Genomic DNA, 24,019 nt, shown 5'->3' with positions numbered 1-24,019 from the left:
CCAGGTACAACAAAAATAAGCACTCAGCAACAATTGTGTCTAGTCCTAGGGAAACTTATTAATAACTTAAGTTCAGATTACAATGAAGAACATTTTTGGTGCAGTGAGGCATAGCAACAAATTTCACATACAACAGTTTTTATGTTCCAAATATGAGCACAGTTCAAAAGTGATAAAGTGCTTTTTTAAAAGGGCCCTTTTAAGAGGACCTAGGAGTAAAGAAGTATAGGCTGAAAATTTGGCATTGTACTTTGCTTCTGGAGAAGGCTAAAACACACCAAGATTTTATTAAAGGACTGACTAATTGGTCTCCTGATAGAGATGAAATAAGTTAAGAGGCCAAATGTGGAGAGAGAAAAGAAGTCGGGCTAAGCACAATGAAGTGCTTTTATATGGAGTTCTTTTATAGGGCATCATAAAATTTCCAGTCAGTGTGGGCATGTGCAAAGGAGCCTCCATGGAGGCTTGGTGGGCGGAGCTTACCTGCTTAGCTTCAGGTACTCCTGACTCCTCATTTTCAAATTGTTCCTCTCATCTACTAATAACACAGGACCCTCTGTTCATATTCTTGCAATGGGAACTCATTTCTAAGGTAATCATGCATCTGATAATCCATTTGCTGTTACAATAATTACAGAAAAGGAAAAAAAAAGCAGCTTCTTTACAGAAATCCGAGACCTAAAAGAGGTGATGTTTAGCCTCTTTTCGTGAGCACTGTACATGAAAGAAATGGAACTGACAGCCAGACAGTGCAGGGGACATACTAGGTCAGTTCAAAAACTCCTATAAATATTGGCCCCATTCTGTGAGGCTTTTATTACTCAATTTATTATGAATATCTAAAAAAGGACATGAATATTCATCATATGGCGCATTTGCTTAATCACCTTTCCCATGGAATGTGTTGAAGATTATTGCAATAATGATTACGTCATAGATATGTAAAATCTGTCAAAACAGTTTCAAGACTAAACATACAATTAGGTTCTTCTAAGTAGAAGAAACCTTTGGTTTAATGTTTAAATCTTCACCCATTTTTGGACCTCATCTTACCACCTTGTATAAGGCAAATTAAATGTTGGTGTCACATCTATTCTTACTTCATATTATTTCTGGCTTTAGTTCCTATTGAAATAATTCTATAACAGTGGCTTTTACAGATCTCCTTCATTTGTGGTGATATACTTGTGCACCCCAATAAAACTTGCATGAGCATCAGATAACAAAGCAAGCCACTAGATTAGACATAGAGGCCAGACAGTGGTGGCACACACCCTTAATCCTATCACTCAGGAGGCAGAGATATGTCTGGTTCTCTGTGAGTTCAAGATCACATTGAAACCAAGCCAGGCAGTGGTGGCACATGCCTTTAATCCCAGTACTGAAAAGCACACACACTTTTAATCACAGGAAGTGATGTCTGGAGAGAGTAAGGTATATAAGGCATGAGGAAACAGTAACTCACTCTCTTGAAGCTGAGGATTTTGTAGAGGTAAGAATGTGGCTGGCTTGTTCTGTTTCTCTAATCTTTCAGCTTTCACCCTAATATCTGGCTCTAGGTGTTTTTTTTTTTTAATTAATAAGACCGTTTAGCAATTTGAGTTACACCTTCATGTATGTGTTCTTTGCATACATAATGTACAAGATAAATATGAGAAATGTTTTGCAGAAAGAAATAGACCAGTGTTAAATAGTCAGTCTTAAATACTATAACATTTGTGATCAAAATAGAGTCAGGAAACAAGACACCTAGGTCTCAATTTCAGCTCATATATAAAGTCTTTTTGACATTTGAAATTAAAGGGTTATTTTATACACCACTCAGCTAAGTAGGTGTGTGGGGTGGTGTATTTATCTCTATTCTTTTTTCACTCTTTAGTATATTTCTAATAATAATGTTTTCATAAGAAAAACCCACCTGACTATTTGGAGTGATAAAAATAAAATTCAAATATTGAAAACCCATACCTGTCTTTTATGTAGAAAAATGTAACAGACTGATATATTATATAACATAAACGTAAGAAAATATAATCTAAAAACAAAACTAAGAAAAATTGAAATGAAGTCAATTGGTAAGACTGTATCAAATTAGACTTTAACATTGGTAACAGAAAAGGAATGACAGAAATACAACACAGTTACCAGGTTTCCATGAATTTATCCAGTGCAAGTCATCAAATGTTATAAAACCAATTTCTGTCTACACACACACACACACATACATAAACACATATAAACACAAACACACACATAAACATACAATGAGACATCTACACAAAAATACATATAGGCATACAAACAGACATGCATGCAAATACACATAAACATATACACAAAGACAGGCATGATACATCCACACACATGCAGAAACATATATAAGTAGATTCAAAAAGACATACATACAATCTCTATGAATACAGATATGAGAGCCAAACACACAATTTTAATTTCTAATAAATTATACATTTTACATATGCTTATATTTTCAATCAATAGTGGCTACAGATGAAGGTCTGAAAACCTTCTGTGTCACAGAACCATAATGATATTAAATGATTGTTAGAGGGTCTGCATCACAGATGCACTAGACATGCTAAGTTCTGACTGAGTATTAAACAGTCCATTGAGTATTACTGTAACCATCCAAGAAAATGGTTCTACTGTATTGGAAACAGATTTTATCAAGGTAATGTGCTTTCTCTTTATGAGTGTCTGCATGATTGAGAGTTGTAAGGAGACATGAAAAGATGTTTGAAACAGATTTGTGATTACCAGTGTACATGGCTGAATATACCTACCAAACTCTACTTTTGTGTAAAAGTGAGGGTTCACATAGGAAACAGTGGCTTTCAAAGCTGCCTTACCTATGAGACATTTCACTTCAGTTCCAACTCTTTTAGAATGTACTAAGTATTAAAAGCTTCTGTACTGAGACTTGAGGGTAAATAAGTACAAAATTTTACTTGCATACTAATGCCAGGTCCAGGGTTAACAGTGTTTGCGAAGCACAGATGATAGAAACAGCAGTCTTGGGGAATGAGGTCATCACTTAGCCCACTGTGATCCACAGACGCGGCATCTGTTCCAGGGAACGGGTTTTAGCGCTGCCCAGCTCACTGCAGCCATGTGTTTCCCATGTACTCCACAAAAGCGATGTTTAAAGTTTAAAATAATTCTTACTTAGACCAATTTAAATACATCATCATTTAAAACAAGGATATATCACACTACATTTGGATTTTTAAGCTGTTTGTTTAGAAATCTCAACTTGGGAATCCTACATGGAAATTTGCTCAAGGTAATATGAAGTCACAACAGAATCCGGTTCTCTTCAGATGAGGCATGCATTGTAGTACACACCAATCCCCATGTCTTGAGCTTGTCATCACACATCATATTCATTCTTAGTCACTGCAGGCATGCAAGCTTCTCTTACAAATCATCTACTTCTAACATGGACACCAAATCTCATTTTTTATCCTTACCAGTAACATAGTCATAAATAAGTTATTTACAGTTATGGAGTCTAATTAACACATATAAAACTAAAAGAAATCCTCTGTCAATCACAGGGTGACTAAATGAGAATGTGTATAGAAGATTTATGAAATTCTGAAGTCAATATATGAACAAAGCATCATTCATTTGTTATTGAATTTTCAATAAGTAAAAAAAGTTTATAAATATATTTCTAAATGAATTTAAGTAAGTAGGAAAAGAAATGATGAATGCTATAGTATCTGAGATGTACCTTTAAAAGTCAGTGAGGGTATCTCAGATGCTCAGCAGGTAAAGGCACTTTTCACCAATCCTGGTGTCCTGAGTTGAGCCCCAGAACACACAAGGTGGACGGAGGGAGCTGACCTCCTCAAGATACTCTCTGACTTCCACACACATGCACACAACCACCACCCCCCCATACAAACACATCAATGCAAAAAAAATATTTTTTAAAATTTGGTGACTCTATAAGAAGAGAACATGTCATCATATTAGAGGTTATTTTGTTAAATCCACTTAAGCTACAATCGATTATTTAATCAAAATTCATGCCATACTACTTTGCTAAAGTCAAAGAGATAGAGCAGGTGCATATATAAATATTCTCACTCATTCACTATTCATAGTTTGTCTTTGAAATATATTTATTTGCTTTCAGAATATACAACATCAACAATCATTTTGAACACATTAAATATTAAGTTGTCATGAAGAAAGTCAACAATGCTCTGAATAATGCTATAATAAAACAATATAATCTTTAGAATGAGAGACAGTTTATTATTACATCAATCTTGTTGTGCGCCATAGATCTGTTTATTTAATTTTTATATGTCACATACATTTAGAAATCAATCGATTTCTTTAAGTATTTCAATTTAGTAAGAGTAAAAATTTTAAGGCATGCCTCATGATTTTCTGAGTTCCATTTGTGTCTCTTTTTTCATAGTTAGCTATATATATATATATATATATATATATATATATATATTAGTTCATATTTAGTTTGAAACAAGCCATTCATTTTAAATGTCCAAAAATTTAAAAGGACAGATTACCTCAATAGCTATTTTCAAAAGAAGAAATTAAAAATTAACAAAGATACATGAAAATAGACTAATGTAATTAACCACAACAGGGATAGTGATGGAAACTATGAGGGGGTGCTGCCCCACCATAGTTTGAATGTCTAATGTTTAAAAAAGAAAAAGCTGGTGATGATGTGGAGAAAGGGAGTTACATACACTGTTGGTGGAAATGTGTATTAGTATAGTCAGGATGGAAATCCCAAACAAAAAAATAAATCTGATATATAAATGTGTGTGTATATATGTAAAATTTTCTAGTTTTCTCAGATTGAGCACATTAACAAAAGAAATGCAATTAGGAACCAGAGAGACACCTGTGCGCTGTCAGCTGTAGCATTATAAACAGTGCTGCAATACAGAATAAGCTTTGCTGCTCATCATATAAACAGGTAAAGATTATTGAATGTTAATAAAATGAAATATTATTCAGCTATAATGGATAGAATCTTTCCATTTGCAGAAATGTATAAAAATAAAGGTCTTTCTATTAAAAAAAATGTCAGATTCTGAAAGAACAGTATCACATGCTTTCTCTTCCTATGAAATCCAAGACCAGTACAGTGAAAGCAGAAGCATGACTACCGAAGACTGGAGAAAAGGTGAGGTTTGATAAGTGCATCTACCTGCATGAAGAGAAATGTTTCTTTGAACTCAGGTAATATGTACCTTTAGCCAATACTAACAAAATTTATTGAATTACAGAATTAAAATCTAAATATTACTTTATTAGATAATATTTCTCTTTAGCAATATCAATTTTAACTGTTTTTGTCCCTTTTTAAAAATCTTTTATTTTTTTTTGGGGGGGGGAGCAGGTTTGGAGATAGGGTTTTTCTGTGTAGTTTTGGTGCCTGTCCTGGATTTCATTTGTAGACCAGGCTGGCCTCGAACTCACAGAGATCTGCCTGGCTCAGCCTTCGAGTGCTGGGATTAAAGGCGTGCGCCACCACCACCTGGCTTCAGTTTTTTCCCTTTTATTGATACTATTTTCAAAGAGATTTTTTTCAAGAACTAATTCACACATACATGCATAAACATACATTTTTCAAATGAGCATTTGTATTCCTAAATATATTTTTCAAAATTAAATAGTTATGTAAAAAGCCATGAGTTGCAATTTTTGCTTTCTGCCTTTTATTTGTATCCTGCTCCCTGACTTCTTCTCTTCCTGGTAAAATGATGGTTACTCAGCTTGGAAGCTGGAGTATCTAGAGCTACCTTTGTTTGTTATTGTGGTGGTATTACCCACTCACTCAAAGAAGCTGCATACTGTTATACATAAATGTCTTCCCTTACAAATGTAGATTCCCTTTATAAGCTGTCTTTTATTCATCTGCTAAATGGACATTATCCAGCAGTTCAAAATCTGCTGTCAATGAATCCTTCAGTTTTATATAATGATTGCATACCTCTTATATTTCCTATGCGGATCCTCACCACGCTCTGGCAACATACCACATCACTGAGTTTTGCCTGAGCCTGTGAGCCGCACATTATAACGCGTTTCCAAGTCCAGAGAGTGCAGCCAAGAAAGGTTGAGAACTTGCTCTTCATCTCATCATCTTTCCCTTGGCAAAGAGATTTCAGCCTGACTCTCTCAGACGCCAGAACCTCCATCCCTTGCTCACCATTGGCTCCAGCCAAGTGAGGCTGCAGTCCCAGGAGCTGCTTTCTGGAGGGAACTTACTGTCTTTAGGGTGAACAGTAGCCCTAACACTTCTAAGAGACAGATATTCTTGGAAATACGGGATTTGGGGAAATAAAGCATGAGTAGCTACCCCTCTTTAAAAACAGTATGTTGAACTTTAATGAATTAAGTAAAAAGCCTAAATATGATGGTATTCAGTGATAGATGCACGTGTTATACAATAAGACTCATTAAACTGAATGCATGAATATATCCTGATTTCCTTAGTAAATTAAAAATAGGAAGAAGCATTTTTTTAAAAAGACAACCATTTTTATACTGTATCAATTTCCCTTACTTGTACATGTTTGTATTGAATTAGATCCCCAAACCAAAACTCTGACATGTTACAACTTTTAACTTAAAGACACTATGATAAGTAAAATATGCTCATAAGAAATAGATGTTTGAACAGTCAGACTAGGAAAGTCAGAGAATAGAATGGTGATGGTCATGCTGAGGACAAGGAACCTGGCCCGTTACTGTCTGCACAGATGCATACGGAAGCTGTGGCATTCTGAGAGGAGGGTGGCAAGGTTTGCAGTAGTCTCAGGAGTACAAAGGGGGATGTGGTGTTAACTGGACTGAACACCTAAAACTGGGTAAACTGAGAAACTTTGTGTCCATGCGCATTTACCAGTCTATAAAATAAAGTAAAGTAAAAGGCTTGGAGTGTATCTTCTCCTCTTGCACTATTAATCACACTCATCTCTTGTCACCTCTGAAGGTTTCCTTATGTTTTGTTTTGTTTTTCTGTCAAAGCAGGAAGCTAGCTGAAAGGCATCCTGGTTTCCTGTCTTCTACCTTATTATTTTAATTTCTACTGCACACTATTGCATGGCTGAGTAGAGGCCTGAGTTTCAAACCAATTTCATTATTTTTTGATGTAGGGTTTCAGAGCCACATGAGACATACAAAATTGGGAATTTTGAATGAATTTGCATAAAAGTTTTATGTTAAACTGCATAGTAATTCTTGTTATAAATCTCACTGGCAAGTATTTTAGTGTTTTTTGGGGGGAGGGGACTGTTTTTTGTTTTTGCTGTGTGGTCTCAACAGAATGTTCATAGATAAACTGATACGTCAGGACTATAGAAATACCACATTTTAATTATCTCATTAAAAATATATACACTTAGGATTAAGAAAAGTTTCTACTATTCCTTTCTACACTAAATAATGTAACATGAAAGTTCACATTATCTGTCATCTACATACAAGCACTTATGATTAGCAGAAAGAAACAACACTCTTTCTATATCTAAGGGCTTTATAAAAAGAGTATGGCTCCAGAAAGTCTAATAATGCCTGCTGATCCATAAAATTTGGTAGAATATCATTATGAATCTGTCCTTAACTGTAATTCCCTTTAATATATGCATGAGTACATATTCCATACAGTATATGCAAGATAGAAATTATCTTAGATTGATAAATGCAAATACAACTATTTAACTAGAAAGGACTAACATTTGCATTTTTCCCAGAATCTTCCTCAGTGTATGTGTGTGTGTGTGTGTGTGTGTGTGTGTGTGTAAGAGATTAATTTTTAAATAAATAATTAGTCTTAAAATCTCTATAAGAAATTAAAGTTACCTTTCCATGGAGAAAATACTCAACCTTTGTAAGAGAAAGTAAGACAAATTACATAGATATTCTCTCTGACATTTTTCTACTCCAAAAGTATTTTTCTCATAAATATAAAATTAATCTTGATCTGTAAGGAAGTCGTTATTATTTCAAAATACCAGAACACATAAAACCTGGTAATTGATCAAACTGATCTGCTTAAACAAAGACCTCACTCCTTAATCTGGTTACAAATTTGAGAGGAAAAAAACCCACAGATCTATCCTAAGCCACATTAGGAACTGTGTGGCCACACTAAGTCGATTGCTTATATCGTGAAGTGGAATTACGAGACACTGATAATCTGAGGTGCATTTTATCCTACAGTTAATCATTGACTCTCCAGGAATGCCTGGATTTCCCCACAACTTCCTGCCTTCTGTGAAGCATACCCTAGAGATGACACATTGTCTGTATGAGTCAGGAACCAGCCCAGGTCCCCCCATTTGCACCACAGCATCTGGGTCTGGTAGGGGAGAGAGACACTGTTATGGCTTCTCTGATAAATTGAGAAAGATGCTTCCATATAGCACCCAGTCACAACTCAACCCAGAGTTTCCAATGAGATTCAGAAAATGTAGACGCTTCTTTGGGCAGTACATGGGAATAACTACAGAGACCTGTGGGCCTTGACCCCCCACTGTGAGTGGCTGCCGCCTTGCTTGCTGACCTTGTCCAGATGTCCTCCCTGTGCTGATTCCCTGCAGGTTTTCTTCTTCCTGAACACTCCCCGGATGTTCTTTGTTTGTGTATCCTGCATTTGGTGTAAACAGCTTAGATGCAAGAATGTAGAACATTCCCTAGTGAACTTCTGCCCTCCGGGGATCCTCCATTGTGCTGTAAGCCTGTATTTAAGGTTTCCCCCCTCTTTCAATAAATGGCATTCGGCATTCTGCTGTGGCAAATGACCCGCTGTCTCTTGTCTCTTATTTTTTAATCCACAGCTCCTTGCCTGGACATGGTGAATGGGTGGCAGTAGCACGGGCATTACTGCAACAGAGACCCACAGCTGGACAAGGAGCAGAGAATGAGAGACCTTAAAAACTTGGTCCTGGTTGAGTTGTCCCCATCAATTCCTTCCCCCTTCACTGCTCTGGGAACCCTGAAGAAGAGGAGGTGAACAGATTTCCAGAGTCAGAGAGAATGGAGAACACCAAGGAAACAGGCCTTCCAAACACAGCAGGACCAAAGACACATATGAATAGAAGCCTGGCAGCATGCACTGGGTCTTCATAGGTCTGCCCCAGAAAGGGTCCCAGCACTGAGAGGAGAAGTGGAAACAATTCCACATCCCTAACCCAGAAGCCACCAACTAATATCTACTCACTAATGAAAAGCAGTTTTCTCCAAAGGAATATTACTAGGTATACAAACCACTCTTCAAACCAGCCCCCATGCCTAACAATAGATGGCTGCGGTAATTTGAATGTAACTGGCCCCATAATTATTGTTGGAGGTTTTTGCTGTTTTGGGGGGGGGGCTGCAACCCAGTTCCCAAATAAATCACATACAGAGGCTTATTCTAAATTATGAATGCCTGGCCCTAGCTTGGCTTGTTTCTTGCCAGCTTTCCTTAACTTATCCCATCTACCTGTTGCCTCTGGGCTCTTCTGGTTCTCTTACTTCTGTAAATCTCACTCTTACTCCATGGTTGCTGTGTATATGAGTGGCTGGCCCCTGAGTCCTCCTCCTTCTCTGCCTTCTAGTTCTTTTCACTCCTCCATCTCTTTTACTCTTCCCAGAATATATATATTCTTTTTTTTTTTTTTTTTTTTTTTGGTTTTTCGAGACAGAGTTTCTCTGTGTAGCTTTGCGCCTCTCCTGGGACTCACTTGGTAGTCCAGGCTGGCCTCGAACTCACAGAGATCCGCCTGGCTCTGCCTCCTGAGTGCTGGGATTAAAGGCGTGCGCCACCACCGGCTCTCTGTGAGTTCGAGGCCAGCCTGGGCTCCCAAGTGAGTTCCAGGATAAGGCGCAAAGCCACACAGAGAAACCCTGTCTCAAAAAACCAAAAAAAAAAAAAAAGGGAGATTATGGAATCTACTTGTAAAAAGAATATATATATTCTCTACCTGCCCGCCCTGCCTATCCTTTCTCGTGCCTTACTATTATCCAGTTCTTTATGAGAACATAAGGTGTTTTATACAGGCACAGTAACACAGCTTCCCAGAGTTAAACAAATGCAACATAAACAAAAGTGACACACTTTAAAATAATATTCTACTACACATAAGCTCATAGGGAGTAGCACCATTAGGAAGTGTGACCTTGTTGGAGGAAGTGTGCCAGTGTGGGGGTAGGCTTTGAGGTCTCAGATATGCTCAAGCCATGCCAGTGTTTAGACCACATCCTATTGCTTTTAGGTCAAGATGTAGGACTCAGCTTCTTCTCCAACACTATGTCTGCCTGCTCGCTGCCTTGCTTCCCACCATGACGATAACAGACTAAAGCTCTGAAAATGTAAGCCACCTCAATTAAATGTTTTGCCTTATAAGAGTTGCTGTGGTCATGGTGTCTCTTCACAGCAATAGAAACCCTAACTAACACAATGGCCAACACAAAATGAACTCGATGGTATTTTTGGAGGATATATTTTGTCTCATGTCTCCTATGTGCATTTTTATCCTTTTATTATCCCCCACAGGTCTTTTGTTCATATATTATGACTTCCAATTGTGTGTTTTTAGGGAATTTCTGTGTGTGCCAATGTGTTTGTCTCTACATCTGTGTGTGTTTCTTCTGCTTTTTGTTTGGCTCTTTGCTTTTCTGTTTGTTTTTATTGTTTTAGTTTTTTATTGTTCTAATTAGGTTTGTTTGTGTTTTATCTCATTATTATTATTTATTATATTTTAGATGCCTGTTGGTTTTCTAATGACAAAGAGCAAGACAGGATGTGGATTTACATTGTGGGGCTGCGGGGAAGATCTAGAAGAGTTGGGGAATGAGCACTCATAATCAGAATATATATATGAAAGAAATCCATTTCAATAAAAGAATAAATAATAAAACTACTTTCAAATTATTTTTCATATAAAATATATATTATAGATGAAATTCTCAATTATTAGTAATTTAATAATATTTTTCTGGCCTCTTCTATCATTAAAATCTAAATTTAACTCATGCTCTCTCTAAAATATTAATTCTTATATTAATATTTTAAGTGTTTCAGTTGCATGCATATCTATAAAAAATGCTCTAAAATATGTCCCTTTCTGTTTTGTTTGATTTGGTGAGAACAGTCTGAATCAAGTCCTTTGTCAGTTATTGTGAATGCCATACTTTCCTTGTACTTTCACTTTCTAACTAATTGAAATTTTGTTTCCTTTGATTTACAACACCCATGTAGCTGTTGGTACTCTCTGATTCAACCTCTTATATTCCATGTAAAAGTTATACCATGTGTTATTCATCTTTTAAAACTTGGATTCTTTTATGATACAATATCCTCCAGGTTTGTCTGTATTTGTAAACTAAATTTACTTGTATTCAAGACTAAATAATATTTCATTATATATATATATATTACTCATTGTTTGCTAAAAATAAGAAGTAGGTTTCTTATTTGCTGATTAAAAACCATTTTGCCACAAGAACAGGCATGCACCATTGTCTCCAAGGGACAGATTCCATGAACTTTTACAGTCTCCCCAGCAGCTAATACATACAGTGATTGTTCTACTCCTAGAATTTCAGGTGATGCATATGTTGTCTCCTGTAATAACATACAAATAAACACTCACATCAAGAGTGTGTAAAATTTCCCCTTTTTTGTGTCCCATCTAACATTGCTCATAACAATCTTACATACTATTTTTTCCATAGTGCTACACTTAGACACATAAATAAAGCCTTGAAGCTATAAAAATGTAAGTTTTAATTTTTTTGGAGAATTTCACATATTATATTTTGATCATATTCAGCTGTCCTCCCAAATCTACCCCCTCTTCCATATCAAATTAACTTTGTGTCCACAGTTTTTAAAAACTGTTGGGTCCAGTTTGTGCTAACCATATACTCATGGGTGTATGACCAACCACTGTAGTGTGGTGGACATACCAGGGACTACAAACATAAGAAAATTAACTATTTGGCCCCCAGCACCTCTCAATTACTAATAATTCCTCAGCTAGTGGTGGGTAATTGTTTTAACATTGACCTTTAAAGTAAACACAATCTTTCAACCAAGAACTTTAAATGGGGAAATGTAGAGGTAATGTTTGTTCTTATTCAGGTATCAGGCTTATCTTTGAGAAAAGACATGCAAACAAACAAATGAATAATTAAAATACTAAACGGAAATGAACAAAGAGTTTTGGTGGTCTAATTGTCCTAGGAAGACATGATTCTTATGTATATATTTTTACAAACTCCTAACTTTGAAGTAAGTTTAAAACTATGAGGGGAGACGAAAATATGTTCTTATACTTTTACTAATGAAGCAAGGAAAAAGTGAAACACATTTTTATCAAGAATGAATAAATTAAAGTTTCTTTTCTTTAGCCTTTATTAGAAAATCCATCCATGTGGAAAAATAACTTCACCAATATTTTTGTATTCCATTAATATGTAACAGCTAAAAGTATATTCTTATCTAGTTGTTCACTTCTGCCCACAAGAAATATGTTCCAAAGCCCTATGGCATGCCTAAATTCACAGTTTGTACCACCCCTAAGCACATTATCCTGTTTTATATGCATACATACTAAAGATAAAGTTTAACTTAGAAACTGGCACATGAGTGATTTGCTATAATAACTGACAACAATTATAGCAAACACATGAGTAGCAAAATGTTATCTAAGTATGGTGTCTGTCTCTTCATATTGGTATTTCTGGGCCAACAGCTGACCACTAGTAACTTAATTCTGGAGAGTGGAAATGCAGAGAAGATTCTTATCATGTCTGTAGCTGACTTTCTTATGTGTTCTCCTCAAATAACTACACTGGCAGTGTTTGCACAATAGTGTTGCTGTTTTAGGAAGCCTGGTGTGTCTTCTGTAACCCCACCCACATCCACAGTTTCACCTCTCACAGTGTAATTCTCTGTTTGGAAAATGTCCTTAACCAGCCCCACACCCTTGCCATAGTTCCAGCATTGGTGAGATGCATTCTGCTTTTTTATCTTTTTTTTGTTTGTTTGTTTTTTGTTTTTTGAGACAGGGTTTCTCTGTGTAGCTTTGCATCTTTCCTGGAACTCACTTTGTAGACCAGGCTGGCCTCAAACTCACAGAGATCCTCCTGCCTCTGCCTCCCGAGTGCTGGGATTAAAGGTGTGCACCACCACCGACTGGCGTTTTTTACCTTTCTTGATACCCCAGCCAGATTACCCATCTTCTCTCATGTTGTTTCCTATGTTAACGTCTACTATATTAGAAAGGAAATGTTATTTTATAAAATTGACACGCACTAAATTATATTTCTTATCAAAAGACAAACATTTCCTTTTCTTTTTTATTATCTCCTAAGGCCTACCCAACAACTTGATATAAACTACATACTTCATAATTATGTACACTGAATGGAGGTCAGGGAGAAAAGCATGAAAACCATGCCATTGTAATAAAAATAATATAATAAGCTCATATTGTGCACTTTAGTAGGCAAAATACAGAAGATATTATTTAAATTCATCTACAGGGCAATAAAAGGCAGTCTCTTTAGAGGTGTGAAATTCAATCATTACCTAGTTATTATGATTTTTACTTGAAAATGCTACTATTAATGTGTTTCATTATTTAAGTACACATGAACATTTTGAATATTTAGTAATTGAAGGATAGACTACTCATTTACATTATTTCTGCCCTACTCCAAAAGAATTAGCAAGGTATTTGGCAAAGGAGTACTGTTTGTAAGCATGAATTGAAGACAGAAAGTGAATCAGCAGAGAAAGACAATTCAGCTTCATGAAATCCTACCAAATGTATGAATGAAGGTACATTTATCTAAATGGTGACACCAAGGGGCACAACCCCCACCAAACCAAAATCCTGTCCCAAGATGTGCTGCTCTACACTCAGCTCTCCTTCTTCAAAACCAAAGAATTTTTACAATTGGATGGACAACTGACACCTGAGATTCGTATAGGAAGAAGAATATTCTCCTCCCTCCCAGGAGGGAAAGGCACATGAGATAACAAGAAGACAAGGGAAGTGAGGAAGCAGGAAGTGAGAACAGGTCCTTTGTGCCCACCCAACCCCCAGAGCTGCACAGAACTTGAAGGCCATGCTTGACACTAAACAGCTACAGTCTGCATATTCATTTTGTAACCTGAGGACTTTAACTCATCTGTCAAGTAGTCAACTTTCTTTGTTGGGCTCCCAAAACAAAGTCCAGAATTTCACTCACACTATTCCTCGGAGCTGCTCACCTGAGTCAATGTCACTGCTTCTATTCTATACATAAATGAATGGAACTGCAGGGCATTTGATCATCGGCTCTGCATCATACAGCCAATGAGTAGTAAAGTCAAGCAGAGGTCACTCTAGTCTCATCTGTGCTTTTTATATTACACAACACTGCCTCCCATATGAAACACCTCACATTTGAGAAAATTCTTCCCATAATGACAATTGATGGTAGAAGCTTCGAACAAAACATGGGGATTGAGCAGCCAATCACACCTTACAACTCCAGTCTTTCACTGAGGAAACGGTGGCATCTGAGAGTCAGGCAGCAGTCACCAAGTAATTTGCCTGAAAAAGGAAGTAGTCTATTACCTCGCCTTAAATAATGCAGCATGCAGTTATTACTTCCTGCCAGAGTGACAGTTTAAGCACAAGGCATTAAAAACTGTTTTCTCCTGCTCTGGCTGTCTGTTATTTATTGCCTCATACACGACTTGTCTGGAAGTGATGGATAAATATTTGAAGGGACAGATGCATCACTCTGGATGCTCCATGAAATTCAAGATGGATAAAAGTCAATGTTTCATGCTCAACTATTTTTAGTTTTCCTCCTATAATAAGGTAAAACAAGCTCTAGATATTTTTTAAACTTCTCTAGTATCTGTTTCTGTATTAACATTTAAAGGATAATTTCTTTTTCAGTATTTTAAGAATTGCTTTTGTCCCTTGAGCAAAAACAAATGTATCTGTATGATCACGTGACCTTTCTGAACAGAAGATTTTGAGACTGAATTCTTGATCTGGATTATGTTTTCTCATGACAAATGACAAGAGATCTACCATGTGCAAAATTTATCAGTTTAGTCACAGACATTTCTGTGCTCACGGAGTACATTCATTAAAAAGATTTATCTATTTTTAACAGTAACTACTCAATTAACATATATTAGTTAGCACTTTTGTACAAATTATCACATTTAATATGGTAGCTTTGTGGAACCCAGTGCCTCGATCCTCCTCATCTTAGTGTCCACTCAAAGTCACAGCCTCCATCAAGTTCACCTTTCACCTGAGGGCAGTTCCTGTGTGCTTGTCTGCGCTGAACTCCATCCTCCCTTTATGTTTGTGCCTGGGTGGCATTTATCAACATTAAACAATGTCTATTTATAGATGTGTTTCAATGACTGTTACCCATATTTGCATGTAATCACCATAAAAACTTGCATAATTTGTGTGATGATTGCTTACAACATTGTTATAGCCACACTGCTTGCAACAACGCCTGCTCCATAGTTGACACTCCCATGAAGAAATCTTTTCTGAAAACAGTAGCCCATTTGTTAAGTAAATTATAGGTGATTCAGAATTAATATTCTAACTGTATTAAAATATTCATTGAAATGTATATACATTGTGTTTAGTTAATTTTGGTGTATGATTATTTTTTACTTGTAATATTCACATAATTTAAAAGGTATTAAATTAGAGATGAAAATTTCTGCAACTTACTGAAGTGATGAGGTCATTAACTATTCAAGAAAGTAAATGAACCCTCAGGGTCAAACTTTTCTATTTGTTTTGCTGCTGATGAAATGAATCACCACAATCAAAGATTGTCTGTCTGTCTGTCTGTCTGTTAGGTTTGTCTATATTTCAGGTACCTAGACCTAAAATTAATATGCCTTTCAGGTGCCCTTCACAGTTGGCTCTCTTTCAGAAGGTCATCGTATTGGAAAAGCCCGTAGCTCTGGAGGAGTGGTACAGGGACCTGGGATCGGCTCAGGCCATCTGCATCAGGCCTGGGAAACCATGTGCTGACAGATGTCACAGGCCTTTCCCGTCTCTCTCCTAACCTGAATGCCCTAAGCCATTTTGATGAGACAAAATAAATGTATACACAGTATTTAAATTTATGTAAGGACCTTATTTTAAAAATAGTGAAAGATGACATGTGAAGTCCTCACAGCTCAGACAACAAATAGTAACAATACAACGTATTCCTTTAAAACACATATTTAAGTCTTTTTATTTTATTTTTCTACTTCTCTGGTGCATTTTTGGAAGTAAAATTAGGTGATTCTGTATCTTTATTCCTCATTATATGAAATATATATGTTCCATTCATTCATTTCTTGTGTTATTTTTATTTCCATTGTTGTTTACTTATATAAAATAGCAGCATAGTCATAAACAGAGATTGGTCCCATTTGAGGATCTTGGCGAGGAAGGATGTATTTTGTGAAACTGAGAAAACATAGTACCTTGGCCACAAAATGCATGCGAGGATGAGGGGCGTGAGGGATAGGTGTGTGCAGCAATTCTGAGTTACCTGGCTGTTCCTAACAATTCTGAGTTACCTGGCTGTTCCTAACAATTCTGAGTTACCTGGCTGTTCCTAACAATTCTGAGTTACCAGGCTGTTCCTAACAATTCTGAGTTACCAGGCTGTTCCTAATTCTCCTACTGTCATTTCCAACAACTCTCATGGATAGAGTGACATTAGTATCTTAACAATGGTAGAGCTTTTAAGACTAGAATTTTATAATTAATAAGTTGAGTGTTTTTTAATTATTATTATTATTATTATTATTATTATTATTATTATTATGAAACAGGGTTTCTCTGTGAATCCATAGCTATCCTGGAACTTGCTCTGTGGACCAGGCTGTCCTTGAACTCAGAGATCTGCCTGCCTCTGCTTCCTTTCCTGGGGTTAAAGGTCCTCTTCTGGGATTAAAGGCAAGTGCCACCACCACCCTGCCTAGGTTGAGTATTCTTAAAATATTGTGTATTCTTTTAAATTATAAACACTTCTTTATAATCCACAGAAAGTATCATAAATGCATTTACCATACACACAAATAACATGCAGCCACAAGAAGCAGAACTTAACCAATAGCAGACAGCAAGAACACAGAAGGGAGTTGTGAGAGATGACAAGGATCTCCCCTGTGAGAGATGACAGGGATCTCCCCTTAGTCATTTTCAGTAACGGATACCCCCATGCTGTGCAGGCTCCTCTTTAGCACGCAGTATAAGAGAATGCCAAGAACACACCACAGAATCCTTCAAAGGAGAAAAGGAATTGAGTGATTTCTCTACACAGAGAAAGAGGAGACTGTGTAACATACCTGGACAGAATTTATACAGGAAGCCTCTTATCTAGATGGAGGAAAGAGCTGAACTAATCCAAAGCTGGACACCTGACCGTAAGATGTTAGGATATGTTAGAGATATGCTTTCAAGATTGATATAATTTACTTGCTTTTTTGCAAATTCTTTCATAAACACGGAACTACTAACATGGTAAAAATAATCATTTATGACCCTTCCTTGCTAGGCCCTGACTTGTTTCAGTGACACAAAATCTAGAATAACTCCAAAGAGCGGCAGTGCAGTCCTGGAAATATCACTGCATGGTGAGCCACAGCGTAAGCGCTTGACTGTGTTTCTCCAGCTCTTGTGCTTTTATCATGACAAATATCAGGAAAAGTAAAAATGAATTTCTGAAATATGGTATCACTAATTTATACAGGGACATTATTAGGTTTTAAAATATGCTTCTAAAATTTATTTTTCACACCATAATCTGAAAGACAGCACAAACGAAAAGCCTGCTTTCATAAGGAAGAACTGATCAGTCCAGCAAGGAACAACTCCTGGTCCATCTCACCAGTTACCTCTTATCTATCAAGGTGCATAGCACCTTAAGAAATATTATATTTTAATCAACAAAATGAAAACCAAAATAGTATTTGTATTTAGAAGTATGAGATTTCTTCAAGTCCATGTTATAAATATAATTCATTTCTTCTTCACCTTAGGGAAAGCTAATTAAACAAGCCCCTTACCACAACAGGCTTCAAAGCTGTTCCACTTGGATACTATGCTGAGAGGGTTGTGTAATTTCCACGGCATTCTTTATGTAAAGCACTATGCTAATAACTACCTTTTGAACTTTGGAATTCCAGAGCTAATCAGTCACTTGTGGTCCAGGGTGAAATTCTCCATTTTCTTCCTCACTTATCAAAAAACACACGCGTGTCTGGATAGTAGTTGTGCATGCATAGGATTCATATAATCTCTGTAACATATGCATAAATAAATGGGTAAGAAATAATTATCAAAGTGAATGCTAAGCCCTTCAACAAACACTCATAAGAGATTAAGGACTGGCCCTGGAGAAGGGAACTCGCTTTCTATGGATGATTGACAAGCACGGTGTCAATTCAAGAGCCAAGAAGATGTGCTTTTTTGAAATGCTAGTTTTAAATCACTATTTGTTACTAAAATTGTATTATAAATATATGCCACCATAGGATATAAGCTTAAAAGTCATATGATTTCATAGATATATTTGCATGCAATTAAAAGGTCTCCATGTCCCTAAAGAATTGTAAAGATTTAAACAGAATAAAATTCAAAGTCAAAGGAAAGGCTTAGGCTATTTATTTTCCCCTAACTGAGACACTGTTGCTGTCTTTGAAGGATAAACTGCTTTTAACACTTGTTCAGCCCTCATCTTAAGGGCATGGTAACTAAAGGTCTCACCCCTCTAATTAATCAGTGACAGACACATTGAGCAATTCTTTCATGTTTCTAGTCATTCTTTCACAGCAGAGCAAATGGAGGTTTTAACTGTATCTGCTTCTAAGAAGTATCAAAGCCTTGTTGGACACTCATTTATCCTGTGGCAGTAAGAATAATGGTGTGAAGTGCAATGGTGAGCTCACTAACTCATTAGGGAAGACTGCCTTTCAGGATTGTGTTAGTTAGAAGAATTACACACAAGTTTGGCAGTAATTGAGTTTGCAACCCTATGCCTTTTGGTCTCTGTATTTCATCACCAACTGCACAGACATTGTATGACCAAATATCAAAATCACACATAGGAGAAAAGGAACACTGATACATAACCCTGGAAACCTTCCATAGACATGTGAATCACAGGAGGCATAGGAACCAATCTGACAATCCGGGGAACTAATATACTTAAACAGAAAACCACTGCATAAGAATCAAGAAGGATGCATGTGAGAAGTTCAGCCCAGCAGACAAAATGCATGGCTTACCCTCAGAAGTCTGCAGTAGGTCTACAAAGTGTTGGTAGGGAGAACAATGGCAGCTCTGCCACCGAGATGCTCACACTGCAGATGTCTCTCAGGAAGCCAAACTTCAGGCTGTACTACAACTTCTACAATCAACTCAAATAGGAACTGTGTAGACCACATCTTTTGGTTATGAATTTCCTAGATGCAAAAGGGGAGGGATGATAGAAATAGAGTCCAGAAGACAGTTATCACCTCTATGACCCACATATTTAAACACTTGACAGATGAGGAACTTTATATTTTAATTAGAGTTTTCTATTATAAAAAAACAATTGATAAACAATTTTAAAATAACTTATCCATTGATGAACTATCTTGAAGTAATTTCTTCATTGCTTAATTTATTCCAGTACAAAATCATCACCATACAGATAGCTACCTGGTACATTCATTCTTACTAGTTTGCAAGGAAGTAAGAATGGCCCTGACTCTGAAATGCCTGAGTTAAAAGGACAAGAATTTCAGTGTCTGCACTAAACAAAATTCTTCATTAATTGGAATAGTGTAGCTGAATGAGCAAGTGTAAAGAGAGATGACCATTGATGGTACTATGAATCAGTAAGCTTTGTAAACTGTTCACAATTTGATAATCTGGGCTGCTTCATACATTATCATAGCACAGTAACATGGTTTCTGTATGTATCATTAGAAAGGTCTTTGGTGTTATTTGCTCCTCCCCATTCTTCCTGCTCTGTCCTGGCCTCCATTCCTTCACCCCATTTTATTCTTCCTGTTATACATTCCCCCTTTAGTCCCTGATGCTAGTACATTCTCTTGAATGTTCCTCCCCACGGTCCCTTAGTAATTCCAGACCTCTCTGAGTATTCCAAATAAAACACACGTATTTGGATATTAAAAGCTAATATCCACAGATAATATAAAACAAGTTATTTCTGCCTTTCTGTGTCTGGCTTACATTACTCACAATGACTGTTTCCATATCTACCAATTCACTAATGAATTTTATAATTTTATTTTTCTTAATAGATGACTAACATTTCATGGTGCAAAGATACCAAAATGCATAATGCATTCAGAAGCTCATGATTTCACAACACACATACACACACACACACACACACACACACACACACACACACACACAAATTGGAATTCAGCAACACTCCATCTAGATACCACAAAATAACAAATAAAAAGTCCAGATCTAGGAACAGGTGACTTCTTTAAGAGTTGTAGGACAATGAGGATCCCTAGTCCTCCCAAACATTAAAAGATACTTCCGTTGCTCTTGGCTATATTCCAGAAGTTGATAGTAAGACCCTATTACTGAACATACCACATACTTGAGTCACAGAACACAGAGGAATCAAGCTTGTACTAAACTGGAAGCTTCATTTCTATTGGCTTCATTTCATAGTACTGGAAGATGTTATGCAAGCTACCAGAAGGGAAAAAAATATCAACAATAATTCCTAAATGTTAACTCTGAGAGATACCCTATGACTAGTTGAACAAGACATGCCCAAAGGTGGAGCAGACATCATGGAAGTAACAAATCACTTTCTGATTGGATTCAAATCCTACTCCACAAGGTTAAATCAGTACGTAACACCAATGCCAATCTGAGAACATATACAGAAATAATAGATCCTAGAGTAAAGTCTAGTACTATTATGTCCCTAAATTGATGTAGTATCAAACTGACTCCTAATGCATTATAATTACTCATTGATACTATATCTCTCAGTCCTCAGCTGAGAACCTTCTATTTGCAGCAGACGGTGATTAACACAGAGACTCACAACTTACCAAGATGCAGAGAATGAGAGGCTGCAGGATGCTCAGCTACATAGTAATTTGTATGTAAACCTTCCCAATTCAAGATGCAGGGGTTACTGAGCAAGAGGGAGATGACAGCATATAAGAGATCAAGTAGAAAACCACATATTCAAGAATATTTGGGTCTTGAAGGGGTTGTAAAGTATACCAATTTAGGTAGGTAGGAAAGGGGTAGATATGAGAAGAGTTGCAGGACTGAATAACAATCAAAAGTATGAAACTCATGATTCTCAAAAACTGAAAAAAATTGAGAATTATGTATGATATATTTGTGTTACAGTATGCTGGATCAAGGTCATTGTTCAAAACTGCCCCTGAGAGTCTGGAATATCCATTGAACAATATAAGTAAAAATTAATCTTTTTGATATCTTGCTTCAGTTATTTGAGACACATAAATTCCAGGGAAAGCAAAAGTTTTATTTGTCAAAATAACACATTAAAATACTGGGGTAGATTAGTAAATATTTTCTGTACCCTGGTGAGAAATACTTCTTAAAACCTGTTCCACATCTGCAATAAAATATGACACTTAAACTATTTAAAGATGTGTGATGACTGCATGAAAAATATTATCACAAACAAAACTTTTAAAATATGAACAAGAAAAGTGACTTCACTTGAAAGAAAGTTTTCTTATATCTAAAATGAAAAGTGGTATAAACCAATAGATTAAAACTTAACATCTTCACAGAAAATTAGGTAAGGATATAAATAGCTATGTTGTAAAAAATGTGTTCAATTTGTTAAATGTGGTTCAAATTCATTATATTCAATAAATGGAATTCAAAGTGAAATGAGTTGTTCCTATACCAGGTGGATAAGATGGATAAGATTACAAAAATCAGAATTTTTGAAGTGTGGGGAATAGAACACTGTGTGACATGTTCAGATTTAAAGTTGACTTCAGCATTTTGCCCATCCTTCCATTACTAAATTGGCACCATTGGAGCGAACCCCAACCAGACAGCATTGCTTATGGGCCAGTAAAGGGGTAGAGATAAACCTCTCTGTGTACAGTTTCAGTGAACAGCATTTGCTGTAGTGCACATGAACAACCATTCATACAGTGGAAGCCTACCAATGGTGATGGGTTTCACATTATCTGAGTTGGACAGTGAGCGCTCAGACCCCCAGGGTCTCTCTACAGAAGAAGCAGATAAAATGAGACAGACATGGGGAGTGCAGACCTCTCCTCAGGCCAGCTACAGGCTACTCATGCTACTTCAGAATTCAGTATTCGGACTTCAGAAGAATGCTACTCCATGCTTATTTAGAAGCTTTTTATTTAGAAATGTGACATGTAGGCTGGCTTCCAGGTCATGCCTATGTATTCTCCTACAGTTCCCCTCTATACTATTGTGCTGAGAGTGGAACCTCCTGATCAACAAGCAGAATAGCCTACTAATATACTGCAACTAAAGAGGTAATAACATAGGTAAATAGGTTATAAGGACTATGGTGATATTTTATTTGTACTGAAATGTGATTTTATTTGTTTGTCAATAAATAAAGTTGCCTGGGGGTCAGAGCTATTAGCAGGCCATAGCAGAAGCTAGGCGGTGGTGGTGCACACCTTTAATCCAGATCACATGACAGGCAGATTTCTGTGTGTTCAAGGACACAGCCAGCATTGGAGACACACGCCTTTAATCTCAATACCAACCATAGAAGACCTGGAGGTCTGTACAGACAGGCAGTGATGAGGCAGTCATGTGGTTGGGTTTACAACCAATGAGAAGGCAGAACAGAAAGTCTATATAAAGACAAACACACAAGAAGTAGGTCTCTTGGTTGAAGAGGATAGCTGCAGCAGTGAAGGGTAAAGCTCTTAGCTCTGACCTCTTGGGCTTTCATCTCTGCATTGGCTCTGTGTTTCTTATTTAATAAGATGGTTACTTCTACAAAGGACCATGAAAGCAAAGAGGTTATCTGGGCATGGGAATAGTGTCATTACAAATTGGAGAGTTTTCTCTTATGGGACCCACCTCAGGAAATAGGTTGAAGTCATTATCAAACAGCTAAGGACAAGGTCCTCTGATCTCCACCCCTGATAACAGTGGCAGGTGAGATACCAATGACCAATAGTTTTCATCATTGGCATTATTTAGACTAGCACAGTAAGCAAACACACAAGCAGGATAGGTGCTTGCTGCCATCCCTTATGGCTGCTCAACTTCATCTGCTTCATTGCTGGTCTCAGCTGGCCAGGATCCAGGTGGCCTGTGGTCCATTTTCTGGAAAAACACCAATAGTGAAACCTCTCCCAGTGGGGCTAGTGGCTGCCAGGTACCTGTTATTGCATCTTTCCACGTCACCAGAGGTGACCTTATAGGCCCTAGCAAAGGTGCCCCATGATTAGGAGCAACAGTATTCCCTTGTCATTTATTTTCAAAAATTTAAAGTAAATGATGCTATATTAATAAGATGTTGATGGTGAGCCTTATTCAGACCTATATTCTCCCTGCTGAATTTAACAATTTATTCTTTCGGTTGTGTGTAGGCTCTCTCCACTACAGCTTGATTTGGGGGATTGTGAGGAATCCCAGTAACAAGCTGAAGTTCCTATTGCTGACAAAAGTATTTAAAGGTGGTTCATACTGTTCTGTGGAGAAATATTTTTGAGCTCTTGAATATCCTTTGGTGCTCGCTCTTTATTTTTTAATGATTGTTTTAATGTTCTACATAGTGGACCTTAGACTTCAGGGCTGCTGCAAGAAACTCTAGCATTGGTGGTATATGTTTGAGTCCCTATTTCTTGACACTGAGGATCCAATTATCCAGAGGGGCATTCTTTTTTTTTAATTTATTTTATTTTACAATACTATTCAGTTCTACATAACAGCCACAG

General features: G+C 36.8%; 1 protein-coding gene across 2 annotated transcripts in view; it reads right to left on the bottom strand.

The window, feature by feature from the left end:
- Window positions 1-24,019, bottom strand: part of Naaladl2 (N-acetylated alpha-linked acidic dipeptidase like 2) — a 1,286,850-nt gene that overhangs the window by 1,096,557 nt on the left and 166,274 nt on the right. Inside the window, exons 1-2 of one of the 2 annotated variants that reach the window (XM_076573983.1) lie at window positions 19,331-19,556; window positions 18,208-18,342 (exon numbers count right to left, since the gene is read on the bottom strand). The exons of the other annotated variant lie outside the window; for it this stretch is intronic. The gene's annotated coding sequence lies outside the window, so the exon portion shown is untranslated. Of the gene's footprint in view, window positions 1-18,207; window positions 18,343-19,330; window positions 19,557-24,019 lie in introns of those variants that run through there. 2 annotated transcript variants of the gene reach the window in all.

This window comes from Peromyscus maniculatus, chromosome 6, assembly GCF_049852395.1.
Source record: "Peromyscus maniculatus bairdii isolate BWxNUB_F1_BW_parent chromosome 6, HU_Pman_BW_mat_3.1, whole genome shotgun sequence".
NCBI classification, from domain to species: domain Eukaryota; kingdom Metazoa; phylum Chordata; class Mammalia; order Rodentia; family Cricetidae; genus Peromyscus; species Peromyscus maniculatus.
The sequence above is the reverse complement of the archived record's forward strand: the minus strand, read 5'-3'. Positions and strand labels throughout refer to the sequence as shown.